This window comes from Melospiza georgiana, chromosome 4 (assembly GCF_028018845.1).
Source record: "Melospiza georgiana isolate bMelGeo1 chromosome 4, bMelGeo1.pri, whole genome shotgun sequence".
In the NCBI taxonomy this organism is placed as follows: domain Eukaryota; kingdom Metazoa; phylum Chordata; class Aves; order Passeriformes; family Passerellidae; genus Melospiza; species Melospiza georgiana.
This window is the reverse complement of record NC_080433.1, coordinates 71,370,357-71,396,701: the sequence shown is the minus strand read 5'-3', so window position 1 is coordinate 71,396,701 and position 26,345 is coordinate 71,370,357. Positions and strand designations below refer to the sequence as shown.

The following is a 26,345-nucleotide window of genomic DNA, read 5'->3' as shown; positions in this document are numbered from 1 at the left end:
GTAAAAAGAAATAGAAACAGCTCCACAGTGGTAGCCCATCTTTTTAGGAAGGATGTGCCCATTTCTTTGACTTGTCATGCTATGAAAAATTAGTCTATGCTCTCTTTGTGTTGTAGATTGAAATCCTGAACTTCATTTTCTCTAGAGGCCCTTTACACAGAACACCAGTGTAATGATTCTTCAGTTTAAATGAGAATGGGGTCCTACCTGTATATTTAAAGTAATTAAATAGGTAGATTACAATGAATAATATACAATAATATCTGTCTTCTGATGTTCATTGCTTTTCAAATAAAACATACAAAGTATGGAGCAGACTCAGTGCTCAGTGGATTTGAAGAATATGTCTAATGCCTATCAGGCTCTATTTTTATAAAATTTCAGAATATTTGCTTCATAAATCAATTATTAATGTTAGTGTTTACATAAAACATTAATTTAAAATAAAAATAGTAGCTGAGCAGGTTTGACTGCTGCACTTAATGCAGATGAACTATAATGAAACATTTATTGGATTGGTAAATCCTGAGTGATTTTGTTTTGGTATTAATGTGGTGCTGAGAAAGAAAAAGATACTGTAATATTGGAGCTGGAAAGCACCAGACAGGATGACTTTCATAATTTCATAAGGAACGAGATTATCTTTTTCTTGTGTAATAACATGAAAATGGAAAATATTTTGTACTGAAGGACACATTATGAAAATTACATTTCCCTTTACATATGAGGTATATTCTTTCAAGTGTATGTTTATATTGACCTCAAATATAAAACTTAATTATCATGACCTTCATTTTATTATTAAAATAAGACCTTTTTCATTTAGATGCATTTCAATTAAGCTTTGAGGACCAATTAATTAATAAATCAAAATTTTTATTTATAATTTATAAATGGACCTTAAGCTTAGTAATTTTAAAAAATCAGCATTTTTCAGGTTTCCAGAATCTCTATACATGAGGAAATAATTGCTGTTTCCATATTTGAGGTAAAAGCAATCTAATGTTCCACAGAGCTGAAGAAATCAAATTAGAATTTACAGGTAGATCTATAAAGTTCTCTTTTCCAAAACAAGAATTCTTACCCATGTATATGCATTTTACTAAAAATTTCCATACATAGTACTCATTAAAAATACTTAATAATTTGCTTTATCAAATATCAAATATGAAACACTTTGATAGTCTTCCTAGCAAAATTGAATTTTTCAATAGTATATTTAAGCATTTAAAAAATTTGTTTTCTAAAAGAGAAATGGTGGGATGAAAATGGGAAGTCAAGAATTTTTAGTTTTTATTTTATCGTGATGAGTTTTATACAGATTTATAACTGTAAAAAATATATCTTCATTATTTTGTTCATCATAAGTTGCCCCTTAGGTTATGTCTTGGATCCTAAATTTCAGAGCCTACAAACAGAATTTTTTTTTTTCCTTATTGGTATTATTAATTAACCACAAACCCAAACAAATACAAGTAATAACAAACCAAATAATACCCAAACCACCTTTTGAAACATTCTGGAAGTTGTGTGTGTAACTGTTGGTCTGAAATTACCTTTCCAAAGATGTTTCTTCTTGTCTTCAAAATTTGCAAATGACTGAAGAGCTGCAATTCCCTGATTTTCTCTTACAATGCAATTCACCTCTGCTACCTTGGGAGTTCTAAGTGTTACAACTCCTAGTCTGATAAAATGACTGGTTCCCTATTGAGTGTTTTTTGCCATTGAGAGAGGCTGGTGCAGGCAGTCTGGATTTCAGTGTCTGATTTCCAGCTGACTAAGAGGGGAAATGTCAGTGTCAAAGGATAAATTAAACTAAAAGCTGGAAAACAATTAAAGAGCATTTGAGTTTCAGCATGCAAATGTAATTATCTTTTGGGAAAGTAGTTCAGAATTTAGAGGAACTCAAGATTACCTGAGAATTACTTCAGTATTACAGATTTATTGTGGCATTCTTTCTATAGATGAATAAAAGAGAATGACAATCTTAAAACCATGCATTTTCTGTAGTTCACTTACCTGTGTTGTGGACCAGATGAGCTCTGGAGTTAAGTGGAAGCAAATATTCATTCCCACTTTTCATTAACTGTTGAATCTCCCATAGCTGGCATTTGTACTCTTATTTGCAAATAATGACTTAGAGTTACATGTAAAGCTTTTTCATACTGGTACTCTTTTTTTTACATTTTCAGACATTCTTAGGACATAACTTCTATAAAAAGTAGCCTTGGGTTAATCTCTTTAAAATGGTGAAGAATAAATTTAGTTGATTGAGCATGAAGTTCTACTGCTATGTGAAATGTTTTAGTCATCCAAGTAATTCACAGGCCTGACAAATCTGGCAGGGGACTCAGAGGATCTCTAAGACCAGTAGATGCAGGCAAAGAAAAGTGAGATCCTAAAATGACAATGAGAATTGGTTTCTGGGTGCCTGAAACAGAACTGTAGCAACAGGGCGTGATTTCAGCTCATGGGGATATGACAACAGACTTCAGGCATTTACATAAGTGGAATCTCCAGGGAAAAAATGCTCATTTTGTAATTGTTTGTCCACATGTGTTAATGTTTTGTTGGGAATAGTTTTTGTGCTATTAACTTATATCAGGATAGTTTTAAGTAAATACTGGACAACAGTGCTAATTACTTTGCTGGCATAACCAAATGGTCAATATAAACAACTGTGATTCTGTCTATGATAATCTTTGTTTCTCTGAATACATTCTCTTCTAATAGTCTGTATTTTTGTACTACTTAATAATATAAAAAAATCAGAGTTTTGTTCTTGGACATTGTATTAGTTATTTTTATGATAGGCATTGTTGCATGCTATCTTACTCTGGGCATTCTGCCCTGAGCAGATGAAATACTTCAACGTCTTAAGCTTCAGTAAATCTTATTATACATATTATGGTCTCCATTAAGTTATGCAAGCCAACTTCTGTATTTGTTTCAGAAAGTACAATATACCTTGTTCAAAGATTTCTTATAACACGGTTAAAGTATTATAGACATTATAAAAAACTCAATTTCATCCATGTAAAGATTGAAACTAACAATTAAAACCACATGATTAATATCTTGATTCAGTTGTAGATCATGATTGGTATATCTGTCCTATGAAGTTGCTCAGTTGCTCAATAAGTTCCAGATGGTATTTTCCAACTACCAACCATTTATCCATTTAAAAAATATATGGGGAAAATATTTCCATACATTTTGTAAGTGTGAATTTGCTAAGTAATCCCAAGATGCCATTGCTTCTAATGGGAGAGAGATATATAGATATAAATAGCATTGTCATGGAAATGTTGTATCTTCTCCAGCTGAAGATTCCGTATGCATGCAAAATATCATTCCTCAATCATTCCTCAGTCCTCAACCACTGAGGTTCATCTCAAGCAAAGAGTCTTTTAGGAGTGTGTCAGGGTTTTTTGAGTGAATGAGAACTCACAGTGCTTCTGTCATCCTCTGTGCCTTGCCTTATTGTTGTGAGGATTTTCAGTCAGAAAATTGTAATATTTCTACAAGAGCAGTGCAGCACCTCACCCAAATCTTCCAAGACAGTAAGGTTTTCCTACCTTTCTTTTTTTCTTTTTTCTTCTTTTTTTTTATTATCCACCAGTCCATGTCCTGAATACCAAAATCTTCTGTTCACTGTCCAGCCATTTCTCAAAGGTTCACTTTATGACCTTTCCAATGGTCCTTTGAGCCTCATACTTTGAATGTAATTGAACAAAGTTCTCTGACTAAGAAACTGTCTCCCTCTACAGATGATTGAACCTGAACAGAAATTTTCAGAATGTTCTAGTAAAGGCCCAGTAAATATATTCCCATAGGACAACAGAAGGAATAGTTTTGTATTATTTGAAAATCTAAAGGTGCACACATACTTACTGAATTTCTACAAAATTATATGTTAGAGATATGTTCTCATTCAGTATAACCCTTGGTGAACTCTTGCAGTTTTCCTTTTTTAAATTTAGTTTTGGTCATGCTAGTAATTTGCCTAAGTTAGAGATTAAAAGAAATAAAAAAAAACAAGCACAACAAGAAGAAGCCCCAAACATACTTTGTGATCATATTTTAACAGGCAAATTTTACTGTGGATTTAATTGCATCTATTCAGAGTAGTTTGAGAGGAAAAAAAAACTTTTTTTAAAATTTTGAGCTCTGTGGTTCATTAGCCAAAGTAATAAACAAAGAAATTCACAATGGTTTAATTTCTTATCACTGTATTTCAATAATATAGGCAGTCTAATCTTTATTTATGACAAAAATTGTTGAAATTCTACAGAAAGCTTAAAACATGCTAGGAAGTCATTCTAATAAGATTTTGGAAGGATGCATGACCCTCTGACTGGGAATAATTTGACTTGTAAATGCTCCTTTATAGCTTTTTGAACCACCCTAGTCAAATTTTCATCCATCCTTTCTGCACAGAATAGACCCTGGAGCAAATTGTCTTGCAAACTGTTTCACACTGTTTCTCCTGAAGAGGAGCACCCAGGAGTGATAAGTGGATTAGCTCTCTTGAGTAAAACAAGGCATGAAACAAACTGACAGAATAGGCACAGCTAACCAATGCCATATTCTTCAGAGTAATTAAAACTCAGACAAAATAATTCATTTTTACTTGCTCTTAAATTAGGCTAGAGTAACACTCTTTAAATCTCAGGATTCGTTGTACTATGACTGAGAACAGGCTGAGGGCTTGCTGCATCTTACACCTTAAATCAGCATTTTGATTTCTTTTAAATCCAAAGGTTGAAATATCAGAAGTATAACATTATTCCTTATGAGGATGTTCAGAGAAAAATGCCCTAATATTGGACCTTCAACTAGAAAATTTTAGGAGGAGAAAAAGGGTAGATGAAGAAAGTTATTAACAGATAATTATGATACAGTTACTGAGATTTGCAAATGCTTTTGTAAATGCACAAATCTATACTTTTATGTCTGGTTTGTCCAGGCTAAAAATAGCAGGTTTACTACAGGTGAGAAAATTTCTTACTTTAGAATAATCAGAGACAGAACACCTCTCCTATGGAGACAGGCTGAGAGAGTTGGCGTTGTCCAGCCTGGAGGAAAGAAGGGTCTGAGGAAACCTTGTTGTAGCTTGAAATAGATAAAGGGGACTTACAAAAAAAGGAAAAAAACTTTTTACCAGTGACAATGGTTTTAAACTGAGAGTAGATTTACATTGAATTTGTGAGGCACTGGGTCAGGTTTCCCAGAGGACTGATGGATGCCCTAACCCTGGAAGTGTTCAAGGACAGGTTGAACACTGGGGGTTTGACCAACCTGGTCTAGTGGAAGGGGTTGGAAGCAGATGATCTTTAAAGATCCCTTCCAACCCAAACCATTCTATGACTCTTTGCTATGAAAGAGTTGACAAAGATTTGTGAAGGGCTCAACACACAAACTGCAGATATGCCTGCTCGGTGTGAGTGGTGTTCTGGGAGCTGCTGTACATTCAGGTGTTTGACAGCTACAGAAGTAAAAACATTTCTCTCCTTCTTCTGTACCTTTGATTAGGAGCATCAGGCACCCACATTTCACACACTTCATCCAGTGGTTTTTTTTTTGAACAGATAGGTCAGCAACTCTGTGCCAGGAAAATTCCACTTTTTAGTTTCTTTTCATTGTTTCAACTACCGAAGCAACATGAGAATGTCACATGTACAGTACTGGGTAGCAAGAATCTGAGAACTGTTATTCTCAAGGAAAATTGCAAGTATATTTACATAGCATACAATGGCTCATTTCTATATTTATGTCAGGAAGTGAGTGAATAGACAGAGGAACTGTGAATTCACATGCTGGAGTAGTCTTCAATTTACCTGCAGATCATAAACTAGTCATATTTCTTTTTCTTAAATTTAATTAAATTGAACTAAGCTGAAAATTTTTATTTTCTGTAACATGATTCCTGACTCCTAGCAGTATAAAGAACAGACATAGAATAATATATAAAGCAGCAGTAAATGACCAAGTCAGAAGCAGCGACTTTCACCATGGTGGAAAATAGTTTTATGTTTCTGGACGAAGACTTAAACCAATTCTTTTTAAGGCCTTTTTAGATTGGTATCTCAAAACCACAGGAAGCATCATCTATTTAGGTCAAATACTATCTTTGATGTTTTATACCTTCCCACTACTCAGATAATTCTGGATTTTTGCACATTTAATCCTAATATATACCAAAATTTATGAGAACCTGGAAAAAGTCTGGAATTGCAAGTATTTTTTTTAATCAACAGTCTTTTACTGATTGAGTATGAGACTGCTGACTTGATTCTAATGGATATTGATCCATGGATGTAAAGAGAAATATAGACAATCTGAAATGTTACCAGCATTTTATCATCAGATTACCACTGACTTGGACAGTGGTTGAATTGTATTTTTTTTAGTTTTGAGTTCATGTCATGTACATAGCAAAAGAAATTGCTGCACATTCTCATTGTCTTTGCTCAAGAGCAAAATAAACATGGTAATCTATTTTTAAAAACTCATTCTTAGTGTCTGTAATACCTGCTTTTGTAGTCCCATTGCCCTTCTGATTTAGATGTAGAAAACATTTTTTTTTTTCAAAATAAAATATTGCTGATTAAAATATAATCCTTTCCCAGGAAGATCTCTAATTGAAAGAAGAAGAAAAATTGCCAAAGGTCTCTACTATCTCTATATATAAAAAGTCTAAAATTCAACCTAACTTTGTTTAAACTGTCTTTAATATAAAATCAGAACCTTGCTTTCTGCCATTATCTTCTAGCAAGGGTCTGCCATCTACTACTTGACACCATAATTTAATCAATACCAACAAAATTTAAAGCAGAAAATGCCAGCAAGCGTAATTTCTCACATGAGCAGCTGCCACATTACAGAGCAGAAAAAAGGACATAAGGGAATAGAAAGCAAGTACTGAAAGCACTTGCAGATAGCCTGTCATATGCTGATTTTAAGAATTTAAAAGATCAGATATACTTTTCTGTCACAAGGGATCCTTAAGCAATGAGTCAGGCCTATGCATTGACAGAAGTCCTTATCCTCTCTCATTTTTTAAAAAGAAATCTGTATTTTATACATGTCCCCTTAAGCTAGGAATAGCCTTACTACTAATGCCTAAAACCCAAACTTTAAAAACTGAGTCAAGATAAACAACAGCAGCCTTATAAACCAAAGCATTATCAGCTTCCTCTCTAAATTCTGAGAAGTATTTTTTATCTATCCCCAATTGGCCCCACATTCTAATTTCCCACCTGGCTCTCCAGCAATAATTGGAGCAATTAGTTCTGCCTTCCTGAGGTACTTGCCAGTATAATCCAGCTGGTTTTCCTAAAAAGAAGCAGAAAGAATTTAAATAAGAAAAAAGTTTACAGCCAGAGATAAAAAAAAAAAAAAAGAGGAAAATAAGGACAAGTTCTGTATTATTGTATCAACATCACAAACAGCATTAATTTACAGTGTTACAAATCAATCTATTTCTGAACTGTCACTGTAAAGTGTCATCAAAACAAAAGTAAATAATCCAGGGAGTCTGTGCTTAACTGGTAGCTGGTCTGCAGTTCTGAGTTCTGTATAACTTTGACTAAAAGGCTATTAGAACTTAAATTATGTCTCAAGATAATTATAAAACAAAGTGATTTTTTAAAGTTTTAGTTTTAAAAATTCTGCTTTTCCCATGGGATCTAATTTTTAAAAAATTGCTAAGACAAATGAAGCAACAAAAAATCTGAAAAGCACAAATATTTATTCTGAAAAGCGAAATATCACACCTTTGAAGTGATACTTCAGTAATCACCTGGAAAGTTAATTTGTTTGCTTAATATTATTAATAATTTTTATTGCCCTAGCTCTTAAATACATTTCTCTTAACATAAAGCTTTTTGGAACTTTTAGAAAGCTTCTTTTTGTGATTTCTTGGAATTGTAAGGAGCTCAGGACGTTTGCGCTTGGAATCAGAATGCTGTTTTTTTTTTGAATCAGAATGTAGTAATTCCATCAAAAATTTAAAAAATATATATAGTTTAATTTCAGAACTAAAAAATATTTGTAGAATTCTGGAACTTATCTCTTTTAAGAAGATGTGGTTATGAAGGAAATCTGATTTAATACTACCTGGCACATTTAGTATAAATAACCAGTTAATAATGAAGACTGTCAACAGTGGAAAGCAAGAAAAGGGATCCTCCCACCAAAACTGAGTGAGGGTGAAAGTGCTGGAGTGTGTTTAACTGAACCTGAGCCATGTCTGAAGAAGGACTGCTTCATCTAGTGAGAAATTTAAAATAGAAACAGAGTCACTTTCTATGATAAATGTTCATTTATGATCAGTAAATGTCGGGTTGAGGAACTAATATGATAGAAGGTGAATTGCTAAATCCTAAATGGTTTCTCTTCTGTCATGAACCTGAAACTAGGACTTAACAAGTAGGGCTTTTAAATGTCACTTTCCTGGAAAAATCAGGTGATCTCTTCTTTTTAGCACTATGATTGGGATCTTTAATTTTATGCATGCTCTAAGGGAAAACAATAAGTAAAATAGATCTGTTCTAAAGTCAATAATATTCAATACTCAAATACATATAGACTATTCAGTAGTAGCAATGATGTTAAGGGGCCTTCAAGAGGTCATCCCAATGATTCAAGCACAGTATTTTTCCTAAAGGGCTTTTTTAACTTGCACCAAAAATTCTTAGTGTTGACAGAGACATCACAGCTTCATTATCTGTTCTATTGATAGATTATCTTTAACAGTAATATGTTTTTCCTATGTTCTAGTCCAGTTGCTTGATGAAATTAATACTCAAGGACAGAAATAAGAATCCAAATCCAAGATCTTCCATTCATAAATATAGCATATTTTATAAAGCACTTCCTGTAAATGGATTATTCTAAGCTTGCCTACAAATGATAACACAGCTGTTCCTATGGAATAGTTCTGTATTAGAACTTCACTTTTGCTGTATTTATTTGAAAGGTTACAGAAACCCAAAACCAAGATTTTCATAACTTGTTTCTATACTAGACTCCTTTATAGCTCCTTAATGTCTTAGGATTCTTAAAGTTTTTTTAGGCTAATTTATAACTTAGAAATCAAACTATTATCCTAGGGATTTAGAAAAGTGTTTTTTTGTTTACCCCTTCATATTCTTGAATGCAACTCATTTTTTGGACTGATATTCAAACTGTTACTTTGGAATGCTGCTTAAATGCAAATAAATTTAGAGCATTTCCAGGTGGGATCACATGGCAAACTAAAATAAACTTCAGCTGATCTTCATTTTAGCATGTGAGAGCCCTCAAAATTATTGGACTGTGAATTGTGTTCCAAGAGAGAAGGCTTTAAAAAACCAGTGCATTTGAATGAATATAAATCTTTCCTATGATGACAATGCCTGGATATGTCCAAGTCTTGTGGTTGAGAGTGTGCTTTCATGTCTATAGCTAGAAACTTCTGCTTTGTCCCCACTTAATTTTCTGATTAATTTGCTTTCCATAATGTTCATTATTGCATCCTATGATAGCAGTCTTACAGGCTTGCATCTCTAATGAAATGTGTTATCCACTGCTGCAGTATGTGAATAATGGCTTGTCTGTTAAGGGAAGGATTTGGTGTGGGTATTTCTTATAAAGAATTCCTAACAGTGTGTCCTGTGAAGGCATTTGTAATTTCGTTAGGCTGTTACATGTTGGTCTTGCCTTTTGTGCATTATTTATTCTGACATTACTAGGCTATGACTGGAAGGGAATCAAATGGACAGAAGAGTAGATAAATCTAGTAAAAAGTAACGTACTCTGTGTGTAGAACCTGAGACAAAGTTTATTTATCCTTATCTGCAAAGGGATTCAGGGTCTTCAAGCATAGGTGTATTCTGCTGTTTGAAATACTCCATTTTTCTGCCTCAAACCAGTTACTGTTTCAGCAAGTTATGGGTATGCCATAGATTCCTAATCAAATCTGCCATTTCAGATCAGCCAGTCCTTTTCCTTTGGTTAGGAGCTAGAATATTATAATGAAAATTTAAAGCATTTATTTTAGCTTCCTTATCTAATGCTTAAGTGGGCCATATCAGATGAGATTAGTGCTCCAAATGGTCTGGGTGGCATGTGTGGTGATGCCATCCATTGCAGAAGTCTTTATTTTCTGAAAACACCCTTTGGTATGTTTTCTTTCTGTCATACCTTCTTTTTTAATATTTCTTTAGATTTTTTTTTTTGTCTGCCATATTGGCTTTGCACTCTGACTGATTGTGATGTGATAACAACATGACTGAATTTGCATGCCTTGGAAAATGCACAAATCTTCTGGAGATCAGCTGGGTCAAACATCTTACACCTGCCCTCACGTTTCACACTGCTGCAGTACCTACAAGTCCACATTCCTTTCAGAAGCCTGCTAACATGCTGCCTACAATAATTAGTCAGTTTGGGTGATTTACCAGTCCCATGTTTAACTTGCACTGATGCCTGCTGAGTGTGCTTTGGATTTCTGCTGTTTCCTCCTGCTGCTCGTCCAATATCTATAGCATTACCCACCAGACTCCTGGGTGCCTTGGCTGTGCCTGCCTGGGTGTTTAGCTTTTTAGAAACACATTCAAATTCGTGGAACACTCTCTTATATTCTTGAAGGAATTGGATTCCCACTGATCTGTATGCAATTATTTGCCTCTTCTATAAGCTGTGCCCTTCTGACTAGTCTGATCATCTGAAAAGTTCCTTTTTTTTGGCAAGTAAAAGAGAGAAAAGGGGATCTTTTCAGCCTGTCTCTGGACATTTGTGAGACTTACAAAAAAGACACCTATCTCATTGTTTATATGTTAGTTTTAAGACTATTTTGGGTTTCATTTATATTTTAAAGCAGTATGCAAGTCTCAGACTTTATAGAGACATTTTCCCCATATTTTTATGTTTGAAAAAGTGAAGTCTACACAATATCTGCGCTGAGTATCTTCCTTCCTACTTGATACATCCTTTTAAAACACATCCACAAAGCAAAGTTATCTAAATTCCTGTCAAATTGTAATACAGATTATTATGATTCAGAAACTATCAGTGTAACAACAGGTTTTTAAAGCCCACGATAAATCTATACATGAAAGCTGCCATTTCCAAAGAAAGGAATTTAAACAGTGTTAGAAAAAGAATAAAAGAAAAATAACATGAGAATTTTTTTCCCCTGTTGGTGAACATTTTGGACACAAAAGGAGTTTTCATAGCAATAGTTAAACAGAATTTAGGAAGCGGATCCTAGGAGATGCTCTTCACCTCTCCTAGCAACCACACCTTACCTAGATGTTGTTCCACTGATTAAAGGAGCTACTCCAGATATGCAAAATTATAGAAAGAAAATGATATATTGAAGATACTCACCTTCAGAAAATGGTTATACTTGGAAAAATCCTGCAGCATGAGAAATAGATTTTTACAATTTGTCTTCAGTAGTGGAGACAATGCCAAAGCATACTGTTTTACAACAGCAACCAGAAAGGCAGCATGAGTGAGGCAAAGCCAGTTTTTCTAGCAACATTTCTCATTCTCTGGAAAAAATAACTCAGCAACTAATGTGTCATTGTGCACTGCTTTTTTACCCAGACTCTTGAAATTGTCTTGTCCAATCTACCTTCTTGTATGCAAGTACAGATCTATCAAGGAGGAAAGGTAAAGAGGCCATAACCTTTCCAAAAATGTCTCATTATTTTGGCTATCTGCCTTCTTACATTATAAGGAAAAACCACTGTGATATCATAGCCACATCCAACTATAATATGACAAATCATTTCCCTCTTTATTGGCAGCATCTACTGCCCTTAGGTTAGTTGTTCTGAATAAAATTCCAAAATTAAATATTGCTGTTTTCTTGTTGAACAAAGCTGACTAATTTATTTCAAGTACAATTTTCTGCCACTGGCTAAGGATTCTAAATTGAAGACAGCTTGAAAAATGGATATAATAGGAAGTGATGCAAATCCTGAAAGAAAGAACACCCACACAAACAACAAACACATCCTTTTTTCTCTGCCCTTCTCTGGGATTATCTGAATATGTGGATACATATTTAAAGCACTGACCAAAGGTAATAATTATTCCAATTTCTTCTGTAATTTTGAGCAGAAAGTTCTTTCTTGAGGAAAGAAACGTCTGTTATGATCACAGATTAAAGTATAAAAGGAAATTGGAACTTTTGGATGCATTTTGTGGATTTATCTACATTATTATTTTTATGTTAATAATCCAAATTACACCATAGCAGATTTTTTTCATAAAAAAGTTCCTAAAAATTATCTGAGCAGATTGTCTAAAGAAATTATATGTTTTGATGAAGTTTTACCTTTCTAATTAAAACAATCCCAACAAATTTTATGAAGGAATTAATAAAATTGACATCTTTCTTAGTTTCCTAATGAATAAGTTGCATTAATTAATGAATTAATAACCTGATCTTTATAATGCAGTCCCTTGTAATGGCAAAATGAGATTTCCAATACATTCTCAACTAACTGAAGATTTTTAAGCTTTGTATGAACACTTGTTTTATGGTACCAAGTTACCTTTGATGGTTAGCAGAGGAACTTCAAGGTTTCCACATCATTTGAAATCAGTCTAAGTAGAAAGATGGAATTTCTATCTGGAAACCTTAAATAATGCACACTGGGCATTCTGTCCTTCCATCTGTTCTGATGGCCTTTAAATATCTCCAGTGAAGGAGACTCCACACTCTCTCTGGACAATCTGCTCCACTGCTTGGTCACCCACAATATAAAGAAGTACTTCCTCATGTTCAGGTGGAACTTGCTGTGCAGGAGTTTCTGCCCATTTCTCTTGTCCTTTTGCTCAGCATCACTGAACAGAGCTCGGTCCATCCTCCCATCACCATCCCTTCAGATACTGACGGACATTGGTGATGTCTTCTCTCGGTTGTCTCTTCTCAAAGCTGCATAGGCCCAGTTCTCACAACTTTTCCTCATGAGAGGAAATCATTTTTATGGTCCTTTGGTGGACCTGCTCCAGGATCTCCCTGTCTCTCTTGTACTGAGGGCCCCAGAACTAGGCACAGGACAAGAACTAGGACAGCATATGCGGCCTCACCAGGGCTGAGTAGATAGGCAGGATTACCTCCCTCAACCTGCTGGCAATGAAGACTCTTCCATTGGCCTTCCCAGCACCAGGCCGCACATGCAAAGCTGATTGTCCACCAGGACTCCAAGTTAATTCTCTGTAGAGCTGCCTTCCAGCAGGTGCAATCTCTGCTCCACCCCAGGTGCAGGACCCTGCATTTCCCTGCATTGAATTGCAGAAGGTTCTTCTCTGCCCGACTCTCCAGCCTGTTGAGGTCCATCTGAAGGGCTGCACAGCCCTCTGGGGTATTGGCCACTCCTCCCAGCCTTGTGTCATCAGCCAACCTGCTGGAAGTATCTACCCTTTCATCTAAGTTATAAGTTGAGCAAGATTGGACCCAGTATCAAAACCCTTGTGGGATATCACTTGTTGCAGGTTTTCATCCAGGTCTCTGTGCCACTGATCAAAAGCCCCCTAAGCTCTGCTGTTCAGCCAGTTCTCCATCCATCTCACCATCCCTTTGTCCAGCCTTCACTTAATGACTTTGTCTGTGAGGATATCATGGGAGATAGCATCAAACACCTTACTGAAGTCTGGTGAGCAACATTCCACTGCTCTCCCCTCACCTATGCAGACAGGTTTTGGAATTCAAGTGATGCTTGTGACAGGAGAGGCTGCCTTCAGTGAATTAAGGGAAGCTTTACTGCTGGAATTCAGTATTGCCCCATTTGAATTCTGCAATAAATTCTGAAACAAATTAATATATTTCATTGCATTGTGCAGGAAACATTGCTTCACTTCTGTATGAATTATATAAAATTTATACATGATCATGACACACATAGATGACATTAACAGACAAATAGATGTAGTGGCCTAAATGAATAATGTTTAACAGTTTAGGTTGGGGTGCACTTCATGAAAGTCATGGAAATTTCAGCAGCCTAATAGTTGCATGAAAGAAGAGGGATCACAATGAGAATTTTTCAAGTATGTGAAAAATACAGGAGTGCTGCTGGAGAATGCAAAAAAAAAAAAATACATTTGAAGCATTTAGATGACTTAGCAACTAAAGTTCTGCAAATGATTACTGAAGGTGGGAAGTCTGTCCATTGAGCAAGTGTCCTTAGCAATCCTGAGCTAAGATTCAACAACTTTTACTCTGTTAGTTAGAGTAGAAACATTTTTGTCCAAATGTATAGGTGCTCTTCAGCTCCCCAGGTTATCACAGGGCTGATTCACTGTAATGTATTTACTTTAAATAAGCAGAACTATATTTCAGAAAGTTGCTTACATAAATGTAAGGAATCCTTTGTGACTCAAACTTTTTGGAAGTCAGATAGCCTGTCTTGTCTTCACAGAAATGTCCAAACCATGTAATTTTTTTTTGCTCCTCTAGTTGGTTTCTGTACTGACACTAATGGCATTTTTGTGTCTTTTTTTTTTTCCTTTTTCATTGCAGTAAATTGTGAAAGGGAAGGTAGGATCTACGAACCATTTCAAATGGAAAATTTGTATAATGCTACATTATCGGATCAAAACCATTATCAGCAATTTGAAATTAAATTACATAACTCTAACTTCATAAACTTAAATTTGAGCCCAAATATCTAGACTTGATTGGTTCAACAAGCAAATACTTTGTGCTGAGGCAAGGTAGATTCATGCTTCAATGATATATATGCTTACATTTGAACAAAGGGACATATATTCATACATATGGGTTAGAATCTCATCAAAAGATGCTTCTGCCCAAATTAAGGTGCAAATGAGACCATATGGCAATGTCAGGAACATGGATTTTATTAAAGAATAGATGTGTGGTAGGGAGGGCAGAGAGAAGAGAGAGAAATATTAAATAGAAATGCAGTCACCACTACATGCAGGTATATATAGATACATATATGAGTTATTGAATCTCACATAGATATATACATACATATGGACACATATATAACATAATCTTTTTTTGACCTACCTCTTTGGAAATAAAAAACAAACCTAGGTTCTGAATGAAATGCTTCATCTCTGTCTGTGGTGTTCATCATTATTCAAAATACTGCTTTTGTTTCATTAGCTTTTGTAATGTGGAGAATGAACATCACTGTTTTTAACTGCAGTGGATAACAAAAAAAGATTAGACCTGTGTTGCATAGTGGCTCTGATATAAAAAGGCAACAAATCATATTAATATTCAGTTTCACAATTGACTTTTACCTATCAATTGTAATGGTCTTCCTTATTATAAACATTTACAATAATTTGATGATTAGTGATTTCACTGGAAATTTCTTTAGACTCTTATATAATGGATAAGGAAAATTATGATCTGATATTTAATATTTTGCAAGCAGGACCTGCTTAAGTAGTGTGGGTGTTTCACTGAATAGAAAAGTTTTATTTCAGTCTCTTATTCTGTTTCTATGTTAATTACCTAATTAAAAACTTGGAGTTTTGTCTACTATTTATAAAAAGCCCTATTTCAATATCTTTTTACAGCTGGGACCTCTGAAATAGGTAATACAATGAGAAATTTCATCATGGGGTTTACGGGAGGTTCAGCCACTTAAATAAAAAAATGATAATCAGTGGAATTAAATAACCAATCTGAAGGTACAATCAATCTGACCTATTTTAGAACTCTATTTGTAAGTAAAACCAACTGCATTCTAGATGAACTAGCCCTCATATGAAGACAGTGATGCTCAGACAGATGAATCCTGGCAGCAGGATTACCTAATGTCCAACAGATGTTAGGTGGCAGTCACTGTAAAACATTACTCTAAATCCATCAAGAAGTAACATTTAAGCACATTTAACTTTATTTTATAAAAAATGCTATTTTGATTTGGTCAGAAGTTCTAAAATGAGTGCTGTGCTCAACACTAAGTGCAATTACCATTTGGGGTGTTAAGTTCCATACTAATCTTGAATTAACAAGAACCACGAGATGGTGTCAATTTGGTTTTTTTTTTTGTTTTTGTTTTTGTTTTGTTTTATTTGTTAGAAAAGGCTCTAATTAGGGCATGAAAAATAGAATAGGGGAGAAGTTTTGGGTTAACAATTCACTCAGATACAACATAATCACTTTGAAATCATAGACATATAATTGTTATAGAGAACCAGGATGAAAACTGAATCAGGTCAAAAATCTACCAATTTTGTGCATCTGTAGATAACAAGTACTAATTTTATTTAATTGCATTTATATAATTTGTTATTTTCAGTTCTTAGAATTCAGTATTTCTAACCAGTCTGATAGGGTTGCTTTTGTTTTGTTTTGGTTTTGTTTATTTATTTATTCTATTGATTAGTTGGGGTTTGTTTGTTTGTTTGTGATGCTTGGTGGTTGGTTGGTTGGTTGGTTGGTTGGTTGGTTGGTTGGTTGGTTGGTTGGTTTTTTAACAAGGCAAAAGGAATTTTGCCAGGATTAGTGATCAATTTAGCAATAATTTTCTCTTTTGGCTCCTCTTGAGGAAAACCCCACACTAGTCCTCTCTTCTTTCCACATTTCAAATCTCCCTAGAAAAATTTTTTAAAAAATGAACCCAGCACTGTAGAGATTATACCCTATAGAATTCTTCCATAGATTCATTTATTAACACAAAACTCATTAGAAAGAAGTGGGAACATTCCTGATTCACTGTATCTGGAGTTCTGTAGATCTACGGTTACTGAATGCCTCCTAGATTTTTTTTGTCTCTCAGAGGAGTTGGTTGTATTTGCTGAAAGAATTTCACCCACAAAAGACATTAGCAGACAGCAGATTCCCTTGTTGACCTCTGACAAGTCTGGCAAGAAGCTCTGGGTGCCTAAAGAGATCAGATGAGCTCTTCTCTGAGTCCTGTACCACTGTGGAGATAAGGGGTCTGTCCCTGCTCACTTCCCTGCAGCTCACCAAGAATCACAGCAGACAGAGCTAAAATCTGTTACAATCTCAAGGCAAAAATCACAACAGAAAACACAAGTAGATTATATTAGAACACAACACATAGAATAAGTAACTTCCTCTTTTTTTTTTTAGACAGTGTCACTAACATTTATCATCACTGGCAGTTCAATCTATCTCAGATTTGAACTATATATACATCATATAATTTTAGAATTAGGCCTTAGGAGAGGCATGGAAATAATATTAACAGTTCAGAAAAGTTTACTTTCAAATGCTCCAGTGATTTCTTCAGAGCTTAAAACCCACTGTATTTAGTATTTAGACTTTTAACTCACTCTTGGTTAATGGAAGGAAGAAAAGGGTCCTTCACCAGCTGGAAAGGTGGAAGTTAATAAATGCTGGGAACTCCTAGAAGAACAAAGATGAAACTGGAAAATAGGGAACAAAGGTGATGTGGGAACTTGTCAGAGGTCATACAATAATTTTAATGTTGCACACCATGGGCCTGTTTGGAAGCACAGACTGAAATTTTGGGCAGTGGGCAGCCCATGAGGAAATCTGGCATATGTCTGTCAAAACAAGAGTGAAGAAAAGGATAAATTTCGTTCTTTAGACTTTTGTAATGAAGAGTAACAAGGGACTGAAGTGTCCTTAAGCTCTGAGGTGTTCCCAGGCTGTTACATTCCTTCTTTTGATTTTAGGCTAACAGTTGGGCCAAAGAGAAAAGCCAACCTGCTCACTTCTTAGAACTAAGCTTTCTTTAGATAAACTCCACATTCAGCTGAGTCCAGCACACTTCATGAACACTCATTCCCAGCATTAAAAAACTTTGGGATTCACCACCAACCTTCAACTTATATGGAGCTCACCCAAGCCACACACTATCAGACAGAAAGGTGGTCCAATGCATCTGAGCTCTCCAGCTCCCTCCAGCAAAAAGGAGCAATGAAGAACTCAGGTTGCATTCATGCTATGGCACTGCTGATTTCTATCTTCTGCAGCAAAACTCTGGAATGAACTGGACTTGCTTTCATGTAGAAGTGCTAACTTGTTGATAGCACCACAGCTATATTTAAAGCTCTTTTCCTGAGGCAAATTTTCTTTATTGTTGACAGTAAAATAGATGGGCTATAAAAAGAGGTTTTTGTTTTCAAACAGTTGGGAAATAATGCAAGGACCACAAAACAGATTCAATATTCTTTAGACTTCTTTAAAATGAGCAAAACTGAAAATATGCTATTGGTGCCCAAAGCAATTTTAAAAATGCTGAAAGTCCTGGCATTGGAGACAATGTCTTTTCCCCACAAAGCAACAGATTTTTTTCATGGTTTCATAGCAAAATGTGCAGTGTCCACTCTGTTCTGCTCCAAACAGAGATCAAAACACTCTTCAAATCAGATTTTTTTCCAAGAAGGTCACTTGTAAAATGAAAGCAACAATTTTTCTTGAAAGAATATTAATTTAGAAAATGTCTTTGTGATAATTATTACTTGCAAGCAGGGCTTTAAAATTAACTATGCAGGGAGCAGGTCATAGGAAAGGATTCTTCCCCTCCACTGGGTGCTGCTTAGTATGAAGAAGATGAAGCACGACTCTTCTCAGAGCTCAGCAGTCAGAAATAGGAAATAGATAACATTCACAAGCTGAAGAAAAGGAAATTCTAACTGAATAAAGGGCAAATAAAAAGCAAGCTAAACCAACAAACCCAATAAAAGCACATAAAATAAAGTTTTTCTCTACAAAAGTCTACAGAAGCCTCATCTAATGTGGAAGTTAACCCGGTGATTGTGAGGTTGGAATGGAGTGCTCCAGCAGTCCTTTGCTCTGTGAATCATTCTATCAGTTTACAATTCGTTCATAAAGCACGCTTTAAACCATCATTATGTCTGTGAAATGCCATTTTTCCTTTCCCCGAACCCCATTTCTCCTTTTATGATGACATAAGGCTTGTACTGATTCAGGTTGGGTGACTAACCCAAAATGCAGACACTGGGGTGGGGCAGGGAGGGGATGAGGTTACAGGGGACAGGATCCTTTCTGCCAACGAGCTCATTAGGCAGCTGCACAAACATTGTGGCTACAGGAGACAAAGTCAGGGACGCTGTGTGGGAAGCAATGAGCAGGAATTTGGAGAGAGCTCCTTCACCACCAGCGCCTGTTTACGGCTTTTTAAGCCTCGGTGATTAGTTACAGGTAGCAATCTTTTCAGCTAGACTGGTGCTGAGGATGGTGTAATTTTCTTTAGGGGAACATCTCATCAGAAAGAGTTTAAAGCAGCAATCTGCTTCAACTGTTTATTAAAAACTCCACAGTGTTTTTCATAACCACTGAGCTGGTTGAATTCCTCCCTGGTAATTGCTTGATGTTCCCTGCTGCAACTGCCTACAATTAATGTATTCTTTTCTTTCCCTAATGACAACAAGACCTGGAATATCTGATCACAGGCTTTGTAAATAAGGGGTCATTAAAAAAACCAAAATTGCTAAATAACAGAAAAAAAAATCCAAGCCAGGTTGTTTATTTTGCACATTCTTTTTCTGAAAGGATGATGGTTTTATGGTAAATGACTTAGGAAAACTCAGTAATTTGGTTTTTTTTTTGTGGTTAATGCCAAAAAAATTTGCACCAGTTTTGTCATTTGACAGCAGAGGATTTAATTCTGCCTTTACTAGTGCCTGTTTTCAAAGCATAACAAACAGCTTTCAAAATCAGAAAGCACAGTACTCAGTGGGGTAGCAGACTTGCCTTATGTTTCTTGAAGCATTTTTGATAAAAAAAAATACTCCTTTGCTGGAGCTTATATGTCACATGGAAAAAGGCAGTAAATTCAGCATGAATTGAAAGCTCGTTATCTTGTTGCCTCTATATGCTTCTCTGAGATAGTTTACAAAAGTAATGAAGATTACCAATGTATATTTAGTTGTCATTACTCTCTTTAACTGTAGTTGTCTCACCTTTCTGATTGGAAGTACTGCTTACAATTACTTATATTTCTGTGAAAATAATGATTCTAAATATATAATACTGGTCTCACTATCTACTATAATAGTAGTCTCACTATCCTTTCTCAATTTTAGGGGTTTGGTAAATACCACTAGCATTATTATTATTAAGGGATAAACCCAAAAATTTTACAAAGAAGAAGTAGTGCAAGCTGTTGAAAGTATTTATCACAAAAGGTCTGAGACAGAAATTTTGATTTTTTTACTGGAAATTGTGACTATTAGTTTACAGTATGATGGACAACTCAGGCTAAGCTCTGTTTAATGTAGAGGTTGTTTATGTTGTGCTACTGAATGATATTGTATGGATTTTATTTTGAAATTGGAAGTTGAGTGCTTTGCACAGGATAAATTAGATGTCTTGTGAGCCCTTTCAGTAGCAAGTTTGCAGTCTCCCACATCAGTATGGTAGTCCTTGATCAGAACCATGGACTTAAAAGTCTGCATTCTTTCCTGCAGCCAAACTATGTTGGGAGGGAGGAATGAAAATGTCCAGAGAAGTTAAATTGGTGCTCGCCTAAATTACAACGTATATATACGCTCAAATTTCAGACATGAAGATGGTAAAATGTATAGGTTTGGCTGGTAAATAAAGCTTCTCTTTCTTTGGAAGAGATACCAACAGAGAGACCTTGTGACTTCAACACTGAGTGGAACGTGAGTCCAACAGCACTCAGAGACTTGTGGTTCAGCAGGGGATCCACAAAGTTTTGCTTCTGAAACCTCATGCAAGGGGACACTTGTGGTACATGTGGTAAGGAGAGGGTAAAATTGGGCATCAAAGATAAAACAAATAAAGATAAAATAACTTCAATGATAAAACATAGTCTTCAGCTTCTTTGGCCATGAAATCCTGTATTTCACAATGATAATCACAACAGAGAAATAATTAGCACTACCACCAATCAATAAGTCCATTTAAATTCATATGAGTATGAACATGTCATATTTTCCAAATCAGATGGACAAATTGATCCTGCTCTCAGGGAAGAAAAAACAGGTCAATTTTACATTATGAATCTAGATATCATACTTTGAATTTGAGAAAATTGGCTCATAGATTTTAGCAAAATATTTCCTACTTACATGAGATCATAATCTGAATTGATCTTTAGTGATTTTATTAATGATCCTGAGCTAATCTATATTGCTACCTCAATATTTGTATATTTAAATATTTCTGCCTTTATTTTTATGCTTATGTACTCAGTGATTTCTTACTTTCGTTGGGAACTCAGTAAAAATCTGTTCAAGTCACTAAATACTGTCAAATCCTAATGAGAACTAATGAATCAGTCTTTGATATTTTTTTCCTCACTACTCAATCATTTAATATTTTGCATGTCCTTTAATCAGTTAAAATTATTTCTGAGATTTTATGCAGCTCATAATATTTTTTCTGACCTAGAATTAAGAGACTTATATTCTGTGAGAAAATATACATCACAGACTGTTTTTTGTGACAGATGCAGAAAAAATTTGTTGGGCATAAGATTTCTCACAAATAGCACTGAAATTGCAACCTGACACTGGTTTTTCCATGTGATGAGGAAGGAGGAGTTTGATCTGGTGCTTTACTGTTCTTTGCAAGGTTCTCTGTGGTGGTGCTGTGTCCAGCTGGTGTGGTATCTAACCATGGGCAGGCACCAGCTTGGTAAATCATTCTTCATGAATATTACCCTGAGGGACAGTGTATTTTCTTGGGTTTGAGCCAATTCCAAGCAGATATTCAGTAGTCATCTTGTGTCTCTTTAGGGTATCTAAAAAGGCAATGCTGTAGAGTTTTTAAATATTCTTTACTTCATCAAGACTCCTTTTGTGGTGGCTCTTGGGAGGAAAGTATCTTTCTTCAGTTAATGTATACCTAAACTGGAGGTATACATTATACAAATAAATCTGTTTATCAGATTTTTATTCAATCTTCTCTCTTACAGTATGAAATTCTTTCTGAATAAGTTAAGAATCCAGGAAAATATATGTTCTGGTTTCCTAAATCTTTGTTTTTAGTTTAACCCCCCCACCACCACCCCTTATTCTCTGTTCTAAATTCACTGAAATTGTAAAGACAGTCTGTGCAATTTCTTCAGGTGTTGACATCATATTCATGGATGATGATTGCAAAGGCAATGCTATACTTTATTACAAATTAATAATGAGTACATAACAGTAATAGCGTGCGTTCTTTTCCATGTCCCAGGTATTTTACATTTCAAAACTCACCAGACATATTTTTAATAACATGCAAAAGAATCTATGCTGCACTTTCTGTTTGTGAAGTCTTGTAAAACCTTACTTTCAATTCCCATATGCACAGCTTTAATTTTTAAATGTAAATAATGAGCAAGTCTTCAACAGTCATCTTCAAAAGAGAAGTATTAAATCTCAGAGATTCTTGACAAAATCATGAGAATTGGCCTCAGTGCACAAATTCTATGAAGTATTAACTCTCAAAACAAGAGACAACTTTTTCAGTTGCCAGAAAGTAAATCTACAGATGTCAGAGCATTAGCTCACTATGAGATATTCCTTTGTATTCATTATTGAAAAGATTCAGCTAATTATCAAAGTTCCACTGAATGCATACTGCCCAGAGCAGAAAAGGATTTTCAATTAGTTACAAAATAGTTGAGTTTCTTTTTATCTACAGATAGATGGTGTATGCTTCAGTGACTTCAGAAAATGGAGAGAGTTTCTAAGCCAGACAGATATAAACACCAACCTGTGTGAGTTTTCTTTTTCACCTTTTCTGGTGCACATCATTTTGAGAAAACTTTCATCAGTAAAATTTTCCAGTTGCAGGTGGAATTGATGTAAAATCCAGGTGAAGGCCAAGAAATCCTAGCCTCAAACCCTGTGATTTGGGACACCCTCAGATTCCAAGATGGGATTGCCTCTTTTCTGTGTGGTGCCAGAGAAAGGTCCCAGCATCTGAGAGAAATCAGTCTCTCACTTTTTTTTTTCCTCTAAAACTTCCTGAAAAAATATTTTAGATGATCATATTGAAAATTTTCAGTCTTGCACTGTAAATCATCTCTGCTACAAATCTATCATATCCTCCCATGCCTGAATATCAGGCCCTTTTATTTTACTAAAATCCATGATTCCCAGGTCACCTTTATTTGTGAGAGGACTTTGACTGTCTCTCCCATTTCCCATGGAAGTTCAGAAACTCAGAAACATTTGTGATATTTTCACCTCTACAGAATATTGTGACCTCTTCTGTAGCATCATTTTGCCACCTGGAATGTGGACTTAAAATGATGACTTTTGCCATTGCTTTTTACATTACATGTAATTCCAGTTAGCTGGAATTAACTGTTAACTGGTTTCTTTCCAATTCATGAACACTCTTAATAGAAACACATTTTCCCTTTCTCATTTTCTTTCCATCATTTCAGTCTTCATCACAAATCTGAGTGGATTTGCATAAGTGCTGTACTATCCCTGTACTTTTCCTTCTGCTCTAGGTTTTTATATAATATTTTTTATTCAAACATATCTCTGTGGAGTTTAGCCAAACACATCAGTTCAACAGTGCAATGAAATACCAACTTTAGGATGCCTGTTAGAGCAGCTTGAGGGAACCAGCATTGCATGAAATAAAGAATAATGGCACTGCTGAGTGCTGAATGAGAGGGAAAATGTAAAGTATGCATTCAAACAAAATGCAGGTACATTAGTCTGTAAAGATTTCTGGTGCAAGGTTAAAAACTCAAAAGACAAAAAAAAAGGCATTTAATAGAAAACTCCAGGCAAGAGCCAAAAGGTAAATTGATATTTCTCCAGACCGGCAACTTTAGGAACTATGCCCATATTACTGTAAGATATGCTTTCAAGCATCAGTCCTCCACAGACTACAGAACTCTGAATAATACTATGGAATGCTCTGCAGACCATTTCTGTTGTTCCCTCCTGAGCAAAATTTGGATTAACAAGTGTTTTTATTTAGTTTTGACTGAGCTGATTCCCTATTAATCCTGATTAATGGAAAGGATCATCTTCCATTGCTCTGTTGGGCAGATTATGCAGGTAGTAGAATCCCAGTAGAGATTACAAGCATTCATTCTTATGCTAAAATTTCCTAGGTTCTCTACAGCCAGCCCCAAAATGCTCTGATGGTCCTGGAAGACAGATTTGGTTTTCTTTCCTATGTTAGTCACAATGAGCTTTGTTAGAATTATCACAGCTCTTACTGTCACACAGAATAGGCAACGTCTCTTACACTTAGTAGTCCTATTAGTAACAATAATTTCAGTAATCATTTTTATTTAATGCAAAACAAAGAGCATCTCAACAGTGAGCTGCTACCACTGCACCAGGAAATGTGAGTATGCAAAAGGAAATCTATTAATATAAGAGCATACCTGTCTTCCACATGAGCAGTCAGTGCAGAAGCTTTTGCTCTGGTGCCCAAGCTGTGCAGCACACACGGCTGTGCTCTCCAGTGTGTAGCTCCAGGGAGGTATGAGCAAGACTTTCAGCATATTTCACTGAAAGTGCCTCAGAGCTGCAGTATAAATCTGAGGGGGAATCTGGAAATCATGATGTGAGGAGTGAACAGGCTTGTTCTTACCAAAAATTTTCATCTCCAGCTATCATGATAGTGTGCCTACTACGTTTATAGCACAAAAGAGTGCTAACATATTGTGTTAGGTTTGGTATGTGTATGGATGTATTTGTGTATACAAATGCCATCTTCCACCTCCTTCCCAAAGAAAGCATTATTAAGTTACGTATGCCACCATGTGTTAAGTAATTTTTTTGTGGGCTATAAATGACTTGGCCAAGCTGTGAAATGAAACAGCTTGTTCCACTGCACTAACAGTGCAGGCTCAGTGCTTATTGTCTGTGCAGTAAATGTTCGATGAGTCACTCTCCAAACGAAGCCACATCATATGTGCTGCTTACACCAAGTCCTTTTCATTCTGTGTGCATCCTTGTGGTAGGACAGCTTTGGACAAAGAGAAAATATCAAAATATACTTTTGTTTGCATTTTTTAGTCAGAAAACAGTGTTGTTTTTTTTTGTTTTTTTTTTTTTTAGGTTGATTACTGCTTTTAAAAACTTCAGTCTGTCCAGTAAAACTAAGCCCGTATTAGATTATTAGATGTTTAGGTAACATCTACTCCTGAACTTAGAATTTTACCTTTGAACTAGTTTTCTATTTATTTTTTCTAATGAAATCAGTTCTCCTAAGACATGCATCTAATTTTATCCATCAGCCTTTGAAGTTTTTTTTGTTGTTGTTGTTGTTGTTTTTTTCATTAGACTATATGTCCAAAACATTACAAGAAGTGAAAAATTACTGCTCAAACAGCCCTCTGCCAAAGCAAATAGGGAATTTCCTAGGTATTCCTATTATGCAACATGTTCTTGGGTTTACATTCAAATGCAACATGACTGTTTTTGCTTCTGCCTGACCCACAAGTTCAGCAGACATGATATAAATAAACTTTGTTTTCATGTCATTCTTCCCACTTCTGAGTGGTCACAAGGTTTCCTAACAGAAAATTAGTTTTTGCAAATGCAACCTGCAAACATTTTCTTTTAGTTGTTTTCAGTTTTAGCTGGTTTTATTTAGGAAAGACATTGTTCTTACAACATCTTCTAAACACTCCATGTATTTTAACATTAGGTTGGTGAATATTTGTTTACATCCCAAGTAAATATTCTGTTCAATTTACTTGTCTCTCTTTGGATTCCCAAAAGTGAATACAATAAATGCAAAATCCACTTGGTAATCTAGTCTTTCCTCTCCTGATATTATGCTACATAAGACTTCTGAATTGTATTTGTATTTATTTTATCCTCTTCAGTATATCTTTAAGGACATTTTCCAATATCTCTTGCTACCATCCACATGACTCATTTTTCTCCCCTTAAAGTGCTCATATTATTTCTATTGTGCTTCCATTGTATTTTAACATAAGACAAATGGACTTTAATCCATTTCCTAGAATTTCTAGCATTTCAAGCCAGAATGTCTAATTTCTCAAAATCAAGCTGACACAATGAATAAATAAATCTGTTGTGATATTCAACTTCATATGTATATTCAGAGTGAGCAGGTGTAAAATTTTTCATTATTTTGACACAGAAAGTGAAGGCTGTCTCAGAAGGGATTTTGTCATTTCAGACTATGTTGTTGAACTCTCAAAATCTTGCATATCAAAACTAAGAAAAGATAAAAAATGTCTTTATCATGAGAGAGGGAAAGTAGCTTAAAATCTATCATTTTTTATTGAGAACCCAAGTGAATCTAGCAAAATCTTCTCTGTTTTTGTATAGGTGAGACCCATTTTGTATTTTCATACTGACATGGGAAAAAAGTGCAGACTCAGTCATCCTACTTTAATAAAATATTTATGCTGTGTTACACAAAGATTATT

The 26,345-nt window shown here is 35.2% G+C and overlaps 1 protein-coding gene and 1 long non-coding RNA gene across 4 annotated transcripts in view; one reads left to right on the top strand and one right to left on the bottom strand.

Moving 5' to 3' along the window:
* The window catches only part of PCLO (piccolo presynaptic cytomatrix protein), a 322,461-nt gene that overhangs the window by 277,194 nt on the left and 18,922 nt on the right, over positions 1–26,345 (top strand). The window lies entirely within an intron of this gene.
* On the bottom strand, positions 10–24,409 carry LOC131083259 (uncharacterized). Of its 3 annotated transcripts, XR_009114410.1 has the most exons (5): positions 24,321–24,409; positions 15,041–15,176; positions 11,377–13,809; positions 7,263–7,338; positions 11–3,780 (listed from the first exon to the last, which is right to left on the bottom strand). It is a non-coding gene; the product is annotated as an uncharacterized LOC131083259 (long non-coding RNA). The 3 variants fall into 3 exon arrangements; XR_009114408.1 differs by having other exon boundaries at positions 10–7,338; XR_009114409.1 differs by having other exon boundaries at positions 10–7,338; positions 12,555–13,809.